The sequence below is a fragment of the Artibeus jamaicensis genome, unplaced genomic scaffold, assembly GCF_021234435.1.
Source record: "Artibeus jamaicensis isolate MK-2021 breed Jamaican fruit bat unplaced genomic scaffold, CSHL_Jam_final contig_685, whole genome shotgun sequence".
Lineage (NCBI taxonomy): Eukaryota > Metazoa > Chordata > Mammalia > Chiroptera > Phyllostomidae > Artibeus > Artibeus jamaicensis.
The window spans coordinates 11,251,141-11,267,644 of NW_026521924.1; the positions used below are offsets into that span (position 1 = coordinate 11,251,141).

At 44.7% G+C, this 16,504-nt stretch overlaps 1 protein-coding gene across 1 annotated transcript in view; it reads left to right on the forward strand.

Annotated features, from left to right (window-relative positions):
* The first annotated feature begins 429 nt into the window (after window positions 1–429).
* SLC23A2 (solute carrier family 23 member 2) overlaps window positions 430–16,504 on the forward strand; it is a 130,827-nt gene continuing 114,752 nt past the window's right edge. Inside the window, exon 1 of the mRNA XM_053671310.1 lies at window positions 430–542. The gene's annotated coding sequence lies outside the window, so the exon portion shown is untranslated. The remainder of the gene's footprint in view (window positions 543–16,504) is intronic.

The window sequence follows — 16,504 nt, forward strand, 5'->3', positions numbered from 1 at the left end:
TCCAACCCACTTAGCTCAATGCCCCGCAAACTGCTTGACGATCTTCACAGAGCGCGGACAGAGCTCACTGTGAGGCAGGGTAAAACGGGGACGCCAGGAGGGGGAGACTTCGGGAGAGCGCTCTGCATTCCAGGTGGGTCCCCGGGAGCAGGTGCGATAGTAAAGGACCCAAGGCGGGGGCCACTTCCCTGCAGGGGAGGGAAATAAAGGAAACGTGGTGGGGGGCGCCCAGAGAACCCGGCGGGAGGTGGTGGGGGCGAGAGATCCGGGATGCCTGGCGGCGCGTTCCGGGCCGAGGGGGCAGCCTCTCCCTTCGGGGGGAGGCCGGAGGGCTGGGGTCCGGGGCGGGGAGGGAGGTGGGCCCCAGGCAGGCGCGGGGGCGGGCGGCTTCGCGGCTCCCCGCCCCCGGCCCGCCCCTCCGCGGCGCCATTTTGCAGGCGGCTGTCGCGGGGACCAGAGGCAGAAGCGGCGGCGTCGGCGGAGGACACTGCGTCGGGGAGGCGCGGCGGCGGCGGGACGCGAGCCGGGCGAGCTGCGGCCAGGTGAGAGCAGGGCCGCCGCGCCCCTCGCCCGGCCCGCGGGACTGCGCTTGCCGGTCGGACCGCGAGGTGCCAGCTGAGTCCACGAGGCCGGCCTGGCACGGCCCCCGCGGGCTGTCACCGGCTCCCGGCGCGGCCTGCGCGCCCCAACCCCGGCCCGTCGGCGTGGGGCCGGTGGATGCCTGGCGACCTCCAGTCCCCGCCGGGCCTGGCCGGGGCCCGGGACGCTTAAAGGCTGCCCGCCGCGAGAGCCGCAGCGCGCCCGGGCCCTCAGGCCGCGCCGCGGGGAGGCAAGTGGGGTCCCCCCAGGGACTGGGTCGGCCACCGCCGCCTCCTCCTGCACCGCCCTTGGCCCGCGCGTCCTGGGGTCACTTTCCCCTCGCTCCTCCGCAGGAGGCGCGTGAGGGCACCCCGGCCCCCCTTCCGCCCCCGAAATTCAGGGCCATCAAGAGGGGCGGCGAACGGCGGGGGTTGGAGGGTGCCGCCTTCTTCATGTTTGCTTTCTCCTCTCCTACAAAGACTGCGCCAAGTAATTTTAGAAGCAGCTGCTCCGACCCCAGGCCCTTTCCCTCTGGCTTGTCACGGGTTCCCCTTGTTGCCACCGCGCTGGGAAGAGAAACTGACATTTTCGAGTGTGAGACTACTTCAGGGCGCAGAATTTTCTCTTTCCGTTGACTTTATATGTCCCCTTGGATGGATAGCTGACAGGAACTGGGCCTGTAGAAGGTTTTAGGCATGGCTGATGGGAAATTCTTGATTATCAGGGCAAAGGGTAAATGAGGGCAGCTGCAGGTTGAAGAAAGTCACTCGTAAGGCATTTCTGGGTTCTGTGGCGTTAGCAGTAGCTACTTGTATTCTGGCAGTGCTGGGAGATGGGAAGTGAAGATGCTGTCTCTGCAGACATTTGGGTTATCCAGTGCAGAGATGGCCGGAGATGTGCGAGGAGAGGGACCCGGAGTCCGGAGACTGTCTGGTTTGAGCTGTCATTAGTTGGCCATGTGACCTGCCTCCGCCAGTTTCTTCCTCTTTAAAGCCGCAGGCTAGAACCTGGAGTGTCTGGAGCATTTTTATTTTGTTTTTGCATTTGAATGCTGTTAGGCTGGGGGCCTCACGATTTCCAGTTGTCTACACCTGCCCTTCACCTTCTCACTTGACTTTGCCTGCCTGCCTGGCCTGAAGGAGTTTGATTCTGGTGAGATTTATAAAGGGCCTTTCAGCTCGGAATTTCTGTACTGGGTTATGGTAGACTCTGTCAGCATCACTTGTGAACCTGTCACTACTGGTCTCTCTATCACTCACCCCAAATTTAATAGCTTTTGAGCACCGACCTGTTAAAAGGTCAGCAGTGGATTTGCACACTGCCTCATGGCATGTCCGCTAGTTAAAAGGAGGCAAGTGGGTGTGCCCCAGCCCGCTACCTATTTTCCTTGACAGCCCGAGCAGGAGCTCTCTGATTTATAGGCTCTTGCCTTTGCCAAGATAATTTCTTCTCTTTGAATACTAGGGCAGTTTTCTTCTGGTTTCTTTGCTTGAGGTGGGGAGTGAAGTTTTCTTAAGAAACTAGGTATTTCAAGAACTTTTCATATTGTCAGTTTCTTTTTATTTTAGATGGTTCAGTGGCAGGTGTGTTTGCTAACTGTGACACAGGTGATTAAGCTGAGGTTTAATGCCTGTTAAGATGTTTCAAAAATGCTCACGAAAGTAGCTGGCTGGAATACTGACGAGGGTTTTGCCAGGTGTCATGCTGTCCTTCCTGTTCTGTTTGTGTAGCAAAGTCTAATGGACTTAGCATTGCAGAAATGAATTGGATGGCCCAGGAGTAAGCTCCTATAGCCTTCCACCAGTCTGTACACTAATTTGATGCCGGGTGCAGTTGATCAAATCATTGTTGATGAAACCCAGTCTTTTAAAAAAAGATTTTATTTATTTTTAGAGAGAGGGGAAGGGAGGGAGAAAAAGAGGGAGAGAAGCATCAATGTGCGAGAGATACAATTTCTCACACACACATTGCCTCCCCATGCCTCCAACTGGGGACCTGGCCCGAAACCCAGGCATGTACTCTGACTGGGAATCGAACTGTGTGACCTTTTGGTTTGCAGGTTGGTACTCAATCCACTGAGCCACAGCAGCCAGGGCAAAACCCAGTCTTTTGCCCTCAAGGAGCCCAACCTCTACTTTGTTGGATTTTGGAAATTCTGAGTTGGCTTTTGCCATCTTCTTCAGTGCCCCTAAAGACACACCTGGGATCAATTTAGGGACTAATTTCTGGCACCACTGGTAGCTTAAAGAATTTTCCCACTTTGGTTAAGGGAATTAAAACTCAGCAGTTATAATTTGCAGTTATATAGTGCTTTGTACTTCTTAATGAAATGTATTTTTATTTAATCCTTTTAGGCTTTTTAAAATTGAAGCATTTTACGGTTCTTTCGTGACCCGTTTCCAGGCCTTGCCTGTAAAACTCCCAACACACTAATCCCAAAGCTGGGTAACCTCATTAATTCATGTTCACTCCCTGCTGTGCTTCCAGTTCTTCTCTCCTCCAGGGGCCGCATGTATGGGCTTTCTTTCATGCTTTTGCTAGGGAACATCCCTGCTCCAGGTTAAGCCGTGCATTACTACCATGGGGTTTAGAAAAGTCCTTTGTGTGCTTTATAGGACTTCTCTTCATTTTCTTCCTGGTTTTGCTATTTCCAGCTTGTCATTTTGTCACAGGTTCTAGATTGTTGGCTCTCCAACAACTGAAGTCTGCTTGCAGCTTATGCTTTTCCGAGGTCTTTCACACATTTAATGCATTTATTGAGAGGCTTCTGTGTGACTGGTAGTGTTTTGGTGTTCCAGATGCTGAATGGAGATTCCCTGCCCACGTAGAGCTCACACACGGGTGGGGAGGCAGACAGTGAGACAGATCGTGTTCTGAAGTAGAATATGGCAGGATTGGTGGTGGTATTGAGTGTTTGGAAGGGAGCTGAACTTTTAGGGAAGGTAGACTGGAAAGGCCTGAGTCATTCTCGACTGAAGAGGTGGAGGAAGTGACTTAAAGCTGGGGGAAGAGCATTCCCGGTGAGGAAATGGCAAATGCAAAAGCCCTGAGGCAGGAGGAAGACAGCATTTACTTTGGAGGTTAGGGAGACAATGGAAATTGGATTGGGTAGGGCCATGTGGCGTGTGGTAAAGGCTTGTGGATTTACTTTGAGAAGGGGGTGGGAGCCATTGGAGGGTTTTGAGTTAGAAGAGGGACGTGGACTGATTTAGCTCTTGACAGAAACGTGCTGATTGTTGCTGTGTGAGAACAGACTGAAGGCAGGGAGGACAGGATAGGGCAGCGGGACTGCCAGCTAGTGCAGGACGGAGGGTGGTGAGTCAGACTGGGGAGCCTGGGGATTGAGGATAGAGAAGTAGGTAACAAGTGATCGTCCTCTGAAGTGGGTCCGAGGGGATTACTGATGGACTAGATCTGAGGGGTGAGAAAGAAGAGTTTGAGGACAATGCCAGGGTTCCTGACCTGAGCACCTAGAACAAAAGCAGTCATTCACTCGGAGGTCTGTGGAGCAGTTTTAGGGCATGTGAAGTTGTCACACCAAACTGACATACCCAGATGCAATGGTAAAGCAGGGGGCTGATATGTTGAGGTCTTTTCCCACAGAAATATAAGGCTTGGGAATGTCTCATTGTCCTTTGTCTTGATTTTTTGCCTCTTACCTCATGCAAGCCCCTGACCTTGGGTCTGAGTATGGCCTCTAAGGCTTTACTCTATGGAGAGTTTTACCTACTCATTTATTCATTAACCATTTCTTGCACTATTTAGTGGAGTTACATGTTATGCAGGCCTATATCTAAAGATAATACAAAAAGCAGAAATCTGGATTTATTAAAAATGCCCCTTGACAAGTTCCTAAATCCCATGAAGTGTGGTAGACATGATTTGTCTATATGCTTTATAAAGAAATATCTGCCCTAGCTGGTGTGGTTCAGTGGATTGAGTGCTGGCCTGTGAATCAAAGGGTCGCTGGTTTGATTCCCAGCCAGGGTATATGTCTGGGTTGCAGGCCAGGTCTCCAGTAGGGGGTGTGCAAGAGGCAACTACACATTGATGTTTCTCTCCCTTTTCCTCTCACTTCCCTTTTCTTTAAAAATAAATAAAGAAATACAGAAATATTCAAGTGTAATGAATGCAGTAATGAACAGGGTATAATTTTATAGAGGATCTTAGTGTTCTCACTGCTGTGAACTTTTCATCAACTTTAGATTGTAGCTCACAGCCTCTTTCTATTTGCCATTATTTTGACTCAAATTTTTTGTTATTCATTGTTTTCGTTCTGCAGCTGCAATGAGCTTTTTGTAAAAGATTTTAAATGTACTTTATAGAGAGGGGAAGGGAGGGAGAAAGAGAGGGAGGGAGAGAAACAAGAATGTGGAGAGAGACATCAATTGGTCGACTGTTGCACTCTCTCAGCCAGGGGCCTGACCAGGAGTTGAATCTGTGACCTTTCAGGTCACAGACAGGCACTCAGTCCACTGAGCCACACCGCCCAGGGCTCGTTGAGTTCTTCAGTAGGGAGAGACCTCTGCCTTGCCGCCCCAAACCATGGCTTTCTCTGGTCAGTGTTCAGGAAAGCCTTCTTCTTTCTTCATTCATGGGCTCTTTCCATTGGTGTCTCCCAAAGTAGCTGATCTCTCAGGCTCTCTTCTTTCAGTTGTCCTGCGGTATCTCAGGAAGTGCCAGGAAAAGGCACATGCAACTAGAAGGCCACCTCTCTTATGTATGTGAATCTTACAGAGTTGACTCCCTGTCTTCTAAGTTATATGTGAAAGCAGTATAAAAGATGGCATTTTTTTTTCCCCTAGGAGTTTTTCCAAGCAATACCTGGGACCTAAAAAGACTAGACAACTCTCCATGATAGGGCCAGTGCAATAATGATGGCCCCAGTGGGTATAAGTTGTGTGCGGGGCACTGGAGATCATCTTTGTCCTAACAATCCACAGTCAGCATGGTTCTGGTCTGTATGTTATCAGTGGAGGAACAGAGCTTGGTTAATTTCTCTAAGTTAACTTCTGGGTCTTGAATTATGCTGTTAATGCTCCACTAGTCCGTGGGGACCTCAATGATAGAATGCTATTTCCAGGTTTTGTCTGGGCTTTTAAGTTCCTGTTGGCACAGAAGAGTGCAGAGAAGCTAGCATTAATAGGTGGGTGCCAGGTGCTCTGCTGGGACTTTTGTGTTCACTGAAGTCGTATAACTATACAGCAGCTCTGTGGAGTAGTTACACTATTCCCATTTTACAGCCCAGGATGCTGAGGTTTGGTGAGAGGGCAGCCCCTTGCCCAATAGTGCCACCAAGTGGCAGAGTCAGAATTTGACCCCAGGCTTGTCTGATTGTCAAGCTCCAAGTAGACTTGAATCGTGCTGGTTTAGAGCCTTAATGTTCTAGGATGCTTTTCAGAGACTTGGGATTGAAGGTTGGGGTTGGGCTGGGGAAAGTGGGAATGGAATTCCAGATGGAAGGAACAGCATGAGCAGAGGTGGACAGGCATGTGAGAGACGATGACTGTGGCAGGATGCTTGGAGGAAGGCTGAGGGGGTGGTGAGTGGAAGGGTGTACAGAGCATAAAGGCCCTGTGACACTGTATTGTGGGGCTTGAATCTTGTCTGGAAGGCCACTGAAAGATTTCTTGAGGGGAGTGTAACCTGTTAAGATGTGGGTTGTAGAAAAGTCTCTGGGGCAGCTGGAGGGGTGCATTGGGAGGAGGCTGGGGGCTGAAGGAGAACAGGACCCTTCTCTTTCCTGCCGTCCTGTTATCCCACCTGTTGTTCATTGTTGGCTACAGTGTTTGCCTCTGTATCCTCCTCACTTGAGTCCTTTGTGCCTTTATTTAGTTCCCCCGTTTGTTCCTGTAGGAACCTTCCACAGCCTTCCTCTCCAACACATTCAGCTCTTTCACACTGTCTTTCGTTGAGGTATCTTTTCCTTGTTCAGGCAAACACACACCACCAGCTTCAGTTCCACCCACCTTAACTTTTTCATTCTGGACTGGCACTTCACAGAGGTCTTGGCATTATGACTCTTTGGCCGGTCTTCTCCCCATTTCTGATGGAGAACACTGCTGGAAACTTGGTTTCTCACACATTCCACTGTAGTTGGGGTTTCAGCCTCAAATGTGGTTTGGCCTTGTTGTCCCCTTTGTAGTGCTGGCTCAAATCCTTTTCTGTCTCCATAGGCAAGTCACTGGGCAGGGGGAACAACCTCTTCCTTGCCTAACATGGTAGAGCTCAAAGGAGGGTTTCTTATTCAGGTCTGGGCTAGGGCTTGGTAATTTGATTTCTAACCAGTTCCCGGGTGATGAGGATGCTGCTGTTGAGAGAACTCCCATCATCTGTTACTGTAAATTAAGTTTTATTGGAACACAGCTGTGCTCATTCAAGAGCTCGTTTGACGTGCCAGCCTAAAATATTTGTTATCTGGCCCTTTATAGAAAAAGTTTGCTTAAAAGAAATGTTTGTTTACTCCTGCTTCACAGTAGTGTATGTGATCAATGCTTCTTTATAATCAACAGCTCTTCATATATTAAGACATTGCTTCACAAAGTATTCCCCAGAAGTATGCTTTGGGGGAATATATGCATAGTTTGAAGGGTTAGGAAGTGTAATAACCGTGCCATTTCTTTGTCTCCTGTCTAAAAATAATGTAAATTAAAAAATTCTATTCCAGAAACATCAGTGCTTGGTTTAATATGAAACATTTTTCCTCCTTACCCTTTGCGTAAAGTTGGTGCTATGAGATATGTTGTATTTGATGCTGCTTTCACTGTGTTTGAGAAATAATGCTATTAAGATTTGCACTTTTGGTAATAAGCTACAAATATTTGTTCTGTGCTTTGAATTCAACTCTGTCAGTCTTTGTTTTTCATGCCTTCTTTACCCCAAGGTTTTATAAATATTCTCCTATATTTTCTCTTGGTTTTAAAAAAATATTTGTCTACAATCTATTTACATATGAAGTAAGGATTATTTTATCCTCTGTGTTTATTCCAGCACCGTTTATTCATTGTCTTTTTTTAAAAGACTTTATTTATTTTTAGAGAGAGGGGAAAGGAGGGAGAAGGAAAGGGAGAGAAACATGATGTGCAAGACAAACAGGGATCAGTTGCCTCTCTCTCGCCCCCTACTGGGGACCTGGCCAGCAACCCAGGCAGGTGCCCTGACTGGAAATTGAACCGTCAACCTTTTAACCCACAAGCCATTGCTTAGTCCACTGAGCCACAGCACACTAGCCAGGGTGTTATTTTTTTCTTATTAACTTAAAATAGCACCTTAATCATGTGTTGAATCTTTATATCTGTCATAGGACTTACCGCTTTATTTCATTTATCTGTCTGCTCTTTTATTCCTTTGCCGTGCCCTTGCTATTTCATCATTATAATCACTTTATAGTAGACTTTACTATCTATTTGATATCGCCTACATTCATTTTTTTCCCAGTCTTTTTCAGTTTAAGGTTTCAAAATGACTTTTAATGGGTATTTTTATTAAATGTTTAAGTTACTTTGGGAAGACTTGTTATCTTCCTAATCTTGAATCGTTTGGTCACAGGTAAATATTTTGATTTATGCAGGTCTTTTACATCTCTTATTTTTGTAGATTTTTCCTCATATGTGGTCTACAGGTTACTTACTTACTGCTGTTTATTAAAAAATACTTGTTGTTTAGAAGGAGATTGTTTCTCCTTGTTCCTTCCTTCCTGCCACATACACCGTTCCTGTTGGGTGTGTATAGAGTACACTGCCGGTGCTCCATCTACCTTCATAATTGACCATCTGTGTTATTCAGGTAGTTATGCTAGCGAAATCTGTGTCTTAACAGAACATGGATTTATTTCTTGCTCACAGTTTTCTAGGTGGTTCCTTCCCTAAGTGGTGAGTCGAGAAACTAGGCCCATCTTGTAACACAACTGACTGTGGCCTCTAAGTTTGCCCCGGAACTTTATGTTGGAAGGTGTTTTTATGCTCCGTGCCTGGAAGCAGTCACATTTTCCTCAGTCTGTCTGCCCCATCCCAGATACAAGGGGGATGGGAAACGGGGTCGTGTTGCGTGTCCCCGGGGAGAATGAAGTGGCACTCTCTGCTGTGCCACCTAACTAAATCCTGTTGTTCTCGTTCTTCAGTTGCTTTTCCTGAGTTTCTTAGTAATCATAATAGCTGCAAATGATCATTTTGGGTTTTTTCCTTACAGATGTACATTTCTTTTTCTTATTAAATTGTAGAGTACTTACAGAACAGTTTTAAATGTGACAGTGGTTCTCTTAGTCTCAATTTTTAATGGAATACAGTTTTGTATATAATCTTTAGTGATATTAAAGAAGTGTCCTATTTTCAGTATCTTTTCTACGAAATTACAGTAATACACATGTTGTTTTGAATGAACAAACTTTGTCACCTTGACATTGACCCTGGCATTTTGTGTAACACACAAATTCTTGGTAGCATGTGTCCCTGTTATTGTAGTAATTTTCCAAATAAATCCATTTTCTCTGCTGGTTTCAGGATGATTTCTAATTTGTTGCCAGGAAGAATTGCAGAAATCTTTCCTTCAGGTGCATCCCAAGGGTTTCTGTTTTCTCAGCCGTGCTATCAAGTCGTGCAGCCGCTGGCATCTTTTGTGTCAGGGATCTTACCCTCAGTGGCTGAAAGTGTTCTCTCCCTCAGAAGTTTTGTGGGTTCTTTTTTCTCTTCCTTTATTCTTTCATCCCTGTGAAAATAAACTGAATATATGCACAACACGGATTTTGCCCTTTCTGTTGATGTTCTCCTCACACCTGCTCCTTGGCACTCAGCGTGAGTTCAGCCGCTGCCTTTCTCGGCTGCGGGTCCTGCAGCTTGCGTTTCCCGTTTTGGACGATCGCTGCAGAGTGGTGTTCGCACCCTCCTCGCTCTGGTTTCCAGTTGGCTCTGCTGTAGATAACCAGCAACAGGGCCCCCGAATGTGGTGGGAGCCAGAAGCTTCTCTTTGTCTCTCAGATGCCCCGGGAGGTACACAGGCTAGGGAATTTTATTACTTCACTTGACCAATAAAAATGGACATGGGGTCTAATTCACTTTTTCTAGGGTTTAGTTCAGTGCTTAGGGTGATGCTTCAAAGTGGCGTCAACGTATTCTCAATTTCTATTTTCAACTCTGAGATCTTGTACTTTTGTTTCTTGAATAGGTATTGGTCAACCCCTAAAATTATATTTCCTAGGGTTTGTTTTGGTCAACTCACTTTCTCTTAAAAAGTGTTTTATTTATTTATGTATTTCTAGCAAGAGGGGAAGGGAGGGAGTAAGAGAGGGAGAGAAATATCAATGTGTGGTTGCCTCTCACATACCCCCTACTAGGGACCTGGCCCACAACCCAGGCATGTACCCTGATTGAGAATCGAACTGGTGACCCTTTGGTTTGCAGGCCGGCACTCAGTTCAGTGAGCCACACCAGCCAGAGCTAATTGACTCACATTACACACACACACACACACACACACACACAGTGTCTTTAAAAAAGTTCTACAAACAACAATAAAATAATCTTTAAAAAAAGTTCTACAAAATTCACACCTAACCTTATAAGCTGTTTATTCTGATCATTTCTATTCTCATCTCATGAAAGACAGTAGCTGTGATACTATAAGTTGATTTTTGCGACCTGGTCATGAAATACATGAGGTAAATGGTTCTGAGGTAAAGCATTTGAGATGGAAAGGTTATTTATCTATCCCATGGTAACCTCAAAAAAGAAAAAAGCTTTATTGAGATATAATTCACATACCATAAAATCCACTCTTTTGTATACTCTTCAGTTGTCTTTAGTATATTCATTGAGTTCCGTAATCACACTATCGAATTTCAGAATGTTTTCTACCACACTGAAAAGAAACTCCATACTATTAGCAATCCTTCATTGTTCTTGCCTCTCCTCAGCCTCTGGCAACCATGACTCTGTCCTATTTCTATGGATTTGCATTATTTGGTCATTTCATATAGTTAGAATTGGTATATGTTATCTGTATGGATTGGCTTTTTTACCTAGCGTGAGTTTATGATGCATCTATGTTGTAGTATGTAACAATACCATATTTAGTTTAGCTACCACTCAGTTGATAGACATTTGGGTGGTCGTTCCATTTTAGCTGTCATGAATAATGCTGCTGTGGACGTTCACGTGCATGTTTTTGTCTGACTGTGTTCTCTTCTCAGGTAACTATCAAGGTGTGGAATTACTGGGTTATATGGAAATTCTGTGTTTACTGTTTTGAGGAACTGTTAAAGTTTTCCAGAGTGATGTGTAGTGTATGATGGTTCCAATTTCTCTACACCCTCACCAACAGGTGCTACTGTCTGTCTTTGTGAGTATAGCCATCCTAATGGATGCGAAGTGGGATCTCACTGTGGTTTTTATTTGCATTTCCCTAATGGCTAGTGAGGTATGGCGTCTTTTCATGTGCTGTTGGCTGTATGTGTGTTTTTGGAGAAGTGTCTCTACAGAGCCTTTGCCCATTTTTTAATTGGGTTATCTTTTTATTGTGTTGTAGGATATCTTAATATATTTTACATACCAGTCTCTTATCTGATATATAAATTGCAAGTAATTTCCCCCATTTAATGGGTTGTCTTTTAATTTTCTGATGTTCTTTGAAACACAAAAGCTTTAAGTTTTGATGCAGTTCCATGTATCTACGTTTTTTTGTTGTTGTTGCTTGTGCTTTTAATGTCATAGCTAAGAAACCAATGCCTAGGGCAAGGTCGCAAAGATTTATCCTTGTTTTCTTCTAAGAGTTTTATAGTTTGTTTTTTTAAAGATTTTATTTATTTATCTTTAGAGGGGAAGGGAAGGAGAGAGGGAGAGAAACATCAATGTATGGTTGCCTTTTGTGCATCCCCTGCTGGGAACTGGCCTGCAGTGAACCGGCCTGCAACCCAGGCATGTGCCCTGACTGGGAATCGAACCGCGATTGTCTGGTTCGCAGGCCCGTGCTCAATCCACTGAGCTACACCAGCCAGGGCAGAGTTTTACAGTTTTATCTCTTAGATTTAGGTCTTCGATCTATTTTGAGTTCATTTTTGTTTGTGGTATGAGGTCAGGGGTCTAACTTTACTCCTGTGCTGTAGATCTCCAGGTGGCCCAGCATCATTTGTTGAAAACACTGTTCCTGCCCTGTGTCAACACCTGTGTGATCAGAATCACCTGACATAAATGTTAAGGTTTATTTCTGGTTTCTCGGTTCTTTTTCATTGATCTGTTTGTCTTCTTAAACCAGTAACTACACTATCTTAATTACTATAACTTTGTAGTAAGTTTTGAAACTAGAAAGTGTGAGTCCTCCAGTTTTCTTCTTTTTCAAGATTGTTTTGGGTATTCTGGGTCCTTTGCATTTCCATTTGAATTTTAGGATCAGTTTGTCAATTCTTGCCAGAGAGGCAGATGGGATTTTGGTAGTGATTGCATTGAATCTGTAGGTCAGCCTTGGTAGTATTGCCAAGAATTACATGTTTGTAACTGAATTTTCATGAGACAATATTCACACTAGGAGCAATACATTCTCATATGTTCTTCTAGTTTAGTCTGCTTCATCCCATTTACTTGTTTATTAATTTAAAAATTGCTGATCCCAGCCCACTGAGTGGATTTCTCTATTCACTGTCATGGGTCATTATGAATTGTTTGAAAAACATGCTTTAAGTCAGTGTTCCTCAACTGTGACAGCAACTTAGAATCATTTGGAGAACTTTAAAAAACTCCCTGCTGTCACCCTAGAGACTTGGGTGTAGTTGATCAGTACAGCTTAAGCGTTTTTTCCAGGTAGATGCCAGTTCGCAGCCAGGGTTGAGAACCACGGCTTTAAATGAGCTAAAAAGCAGATACTTAACATTTTTAAAGCCTGTGCATAGCTGACCGAATATAGTATGGGATGGAAATGTGTGCGCTGCTATCTATTGGTCCATGTGTGAAATGTTTGGTCACTTTGGTGAAAAACGTATTAGAGAGTTCTGTGCAATTTCTCTTCCTTTAATACTGGGGAACCCCCCAGCCCCGCCTTCCCCCAGAATTTATTCATAAAAAACTGCGTACTCTTACATGTTTAAACTTTAGTCACCTTCAAAGTACTTTCCATTGGATGCAACATACCTACTGAGACATTGTTTCCACTGCTCAAAGTTTTTGAACTCCTCTATTTTGATGCCTTTTAGTGCTTCTGCCTTTTTGTTGTTGTTTGTTTCACCTCTTCCACTTCCTTGGAGAAACAAAAGAAGGTTGCGGGGGTGAATAGGGAGGGTGGGGCAGTGGGGACTTGTTATTTTTGGTCAAAAACTGGTGAACACTCAGCGCGGTGTGGATGGGTGTGTTTGTGCTTTTGTCCATCATTGAAAGAGTCTTCAAAAAAGAAAAATCTTCAAAAAAGAAAAATCACTGAAGCCTAACGCAACAAGCTCAGCGAGTGCACTGACACGGACGGGTTCCTAGAACATTCACCTAGCTGGGGAAGCCTGTATTACAAGGTGCCCGCCCTTCAGAAGACAGTTCCGTTTTCTTTTTCACTGACATTGTTCTCCTGAGAAATAAAATAATTTTCTTATTTTGACTACTGTTGACTTTCTCCTGGTGTGTGTAGTTGTCCCTGGTTTGTAATGAGAGCAAGGATGGAGCAGAGTCCCTGGAGAGTGTGTTATTTCTCAGGAATTTTTGTGTCTTCTGGCTTTTTGCTTATAGGAGATGGAGTAGTTTGAGAAAAATAGGTAAGAAATTCACAGCTATTTTAGGGATTGTCATATAAAGAATACTGAAGCTATTTGGTCAGAATTCAGATTGGAAATACTGAAAAAATATCTAGAAGTGAGACTGGTGTCCTATATTAGACTATTAAGACCATTAGGATTATGATGAAAACACACATAAAATAGCTTTTTTTACTCATCGAATATTCTTTTGTTTACTTGGAAGTAAAATTTCTTTGTATGTATATATGCACATGTATGCATGTTTGTATTTGTTTTATCTTTTTCTTTATTTTTATTGTTGACTCTATTACAGAGATCCCCATTTCTCCCCCCTTTTGTTCCCCTTCCCTCCGGCCATCACCACACTGTCGTCTGTGTCCATGGCTGTGCATATGTGTTCTTTGGCCAGTCTCTTCACCTTCTTTCATCCAGGGGCCCCCCCAACCCTGCCTCTGACAGCTGTCAGTCTGTTCCATGTATCCATGCCCCTGTTTCTGTTTTGTTCATCAGTTTATTATTTATTATTTTAAAAAAGATTTTATTTATCTTTAGAGGGAAAGGGAAGGGAAGGGGAGAGGGAGAAAAATATCAATGTGTGGTTGCCTCTCGTATGTCTCCTGCTGGGAACTGGCCTGCAACCCAGGCACATGCACTGACTGGGAATCGAACCACAGTTGTTTGGTTCGAAGGCCCGTGTACAGTCCACTGAGTCGTACCAGCCAGGGCTCTTCAGTTTATTTTATGCATTAGATTCCATATATAAGTGAGATCATATGGTATTTATCTTTCCCCAGCTGGCTTATTTCATTTGGCATAATCTCCATGTCCATCCATGCTGTCGCAAAAGGTAAGTTTCACTCCTTTTTTACAGCTGCATAGTGTCACATTGTGTAAATGTACCCCAGCTTTTTTTTTGTCTGCTTACCTACTGATGGGCACTTGGGCTGTTTCCATACTTTGGCTATTGTAAATAATGCTGCTATGAATATAGGGGTGCATATATTCTTTCTGATTAGTGTTTCAGAATTCTTAGGATATATATCCAGCAGTGGGGTCACTGGGTCAAAAGGCAGTTCCATTTTTTAAAATTCTTGTATTATTATTTATTTTTTAAATCATTTTCTTTTTACCATTTCAGTTTTATTTTTATTTTTTAAAATATATTTTATTGATTATGCCATTACAGTTGTTCTATTTTCCCCCTTCATTCCCCTCCACCCTGCACACCCCTCCTCCACCATTCCCTCTCTTTAGTTTATGACCACGTGTCTCAAGTTCTTTAGATTCTATATTTTCCATACTATTCTTGCCCTCTCCCTATCTATTTTCTACCTACCATCTATGCTACTTATTTTCTGTACCTTCTCTCCCCCTTCTCCTTCTCCCACTCCCCTGTAGCTAACCCTCCATGTGATCTTCATTTCTATGGTTCACTCCTGATCTAGCTGTCCTCTTAGTTTGCTTTTGTTTTAGGTGTGGTTGTTAATAACTGTGAGTTAGCTGTCCTTTCACTGTTCATCTTTTTTATCTTCTTTTCCTTAGGTAAGTCCCTTTAACATGTCATATAATAAGGGCTTGGTGATGATGAACTCCTTGAACTTAATCTTATCTGAGAAGCAATTTATCTGCCCTTCCATTCTAAATGAAGGTTTGCTGGATAGAGCAATCTTGGATGTAGGTCCTTGCCCTTCATGACTTGGAATACTTCTTTCCAGTCCCTTCTTGCCTGTAAGGCCTCTTTTGAGAAATCCGCTGACAGTCTGATGGGAACTCCTTTGTAGGTGACTGTCCCCTTATCTCTTGCTGCTTCTAGGATTCTCTCCTTCATTTGAATCTTGGCTAATGTAATTATGATGTGCCTTGGTGTGTTCCTCCTTGGGTCCAAGTTCTTTGGGACTCTCTGAGCTTCCTGGATTTCCTGGAAGTCTATTTCCTTTGCCAGATTGGGGAAATTCTTCTTTATTATTTGTTCAAATAAGTTTTCCACTCGTGGCTGTTTCTCTTCCCCTTCTGGTTCCCCTATAATTCGGATGTTGGAACGTTTAAAGATGTCCTGGATGTTTCTAAGCCTCTCCTCATTTTTTTGAATTCTTGTTTCTTCATCCTTTTCTGTTTGGTCATTTTTTTTCTTCCTTCTGGTCCACTCCCTTGCTTTGAGTCCCAGTTTCCTTTCCATTATTATTAGTTTCCTGTGCATTTCCCTTCATTTCAATTAGTTTAGCCTTCATATGTTCCTCTAATTTGTGACTAAAATCAGCCAGTTCTGTGAGCATCCTGATCACCACTGTTTTGAACTGTGCATCTGAAAGTTTGGCTATTTCTTGGCGCTTATAGTTATGGGTTCTGGGGCTTTGAGTTCTTCTTGAGCCATAATGTTTTGGTCTGTTCATGCCTGTTACTATGAGGAGCGGAGCCTTAGGTGTTCACCAGGGCGGGGCCACCCAGGTCGCTGGTTTGTGAAGCTATATGTGGGGGCGGGGGCGGAGAGGGACAATAGTGGTCTCCTCTGCTGCTTCCCACCACTGGGGCCTGCACGGTTCGTCGCACTGCTTGCTCCTTCACCGGTTTATCTGCGTGCGAACTTGTGACCACGGTCAGCCCTCAGTGGGTCTGCCTGCGTCTCCGCATCTGGGATCTGCCCATGGCTGCCCGTGCACTGGGTGGTGAGCCCCGGTAGGTCCGGTGGATCTTTCCTGCTCGACCCTGCTCTGCTGCTGGTTTTGCCCCTCTTACCAGTCTGGCTGGGTCTGGTTGAGAGGTTTGTTGTTAATCAGACTTCCGTATGGTTCAATTTTCTGTGGTTTGGCTGCGTTTTTGTTGCTAAAACTTTGTTGTTTTTAAACTTGGTCGTGCAAGAAGGCACAGGGTTTCCACCTACGCTTCCATCTTGGGGGAAGTCCTTCAAATCGTTTATTGTTGTTCAGTACAGTTGTCTCTATTTTCCTTACACCACTTTCCCCTGCTGCCCCCCCCCCCCCCCCCACTCCCATCCTAAGCCCCTTTGGCTTTGTTCCTGGGTCCTTTATACGTGTTGTTCCTTGAGGACCTTTCCCTTTCCCTTGTTGTCTCCCTCAGGGCAAAACCTCCCCTGAAAAAATATATATTTAAATAGTTTATTTATTTATTTTTAGAGAGGGGGAAGGAAGAGAGAAAGAGAGGGAGAGAAACATCAGTGTGTGGTTACCTCTCACGCACCCCCTACTGGGGACGTGGCCTGCAACC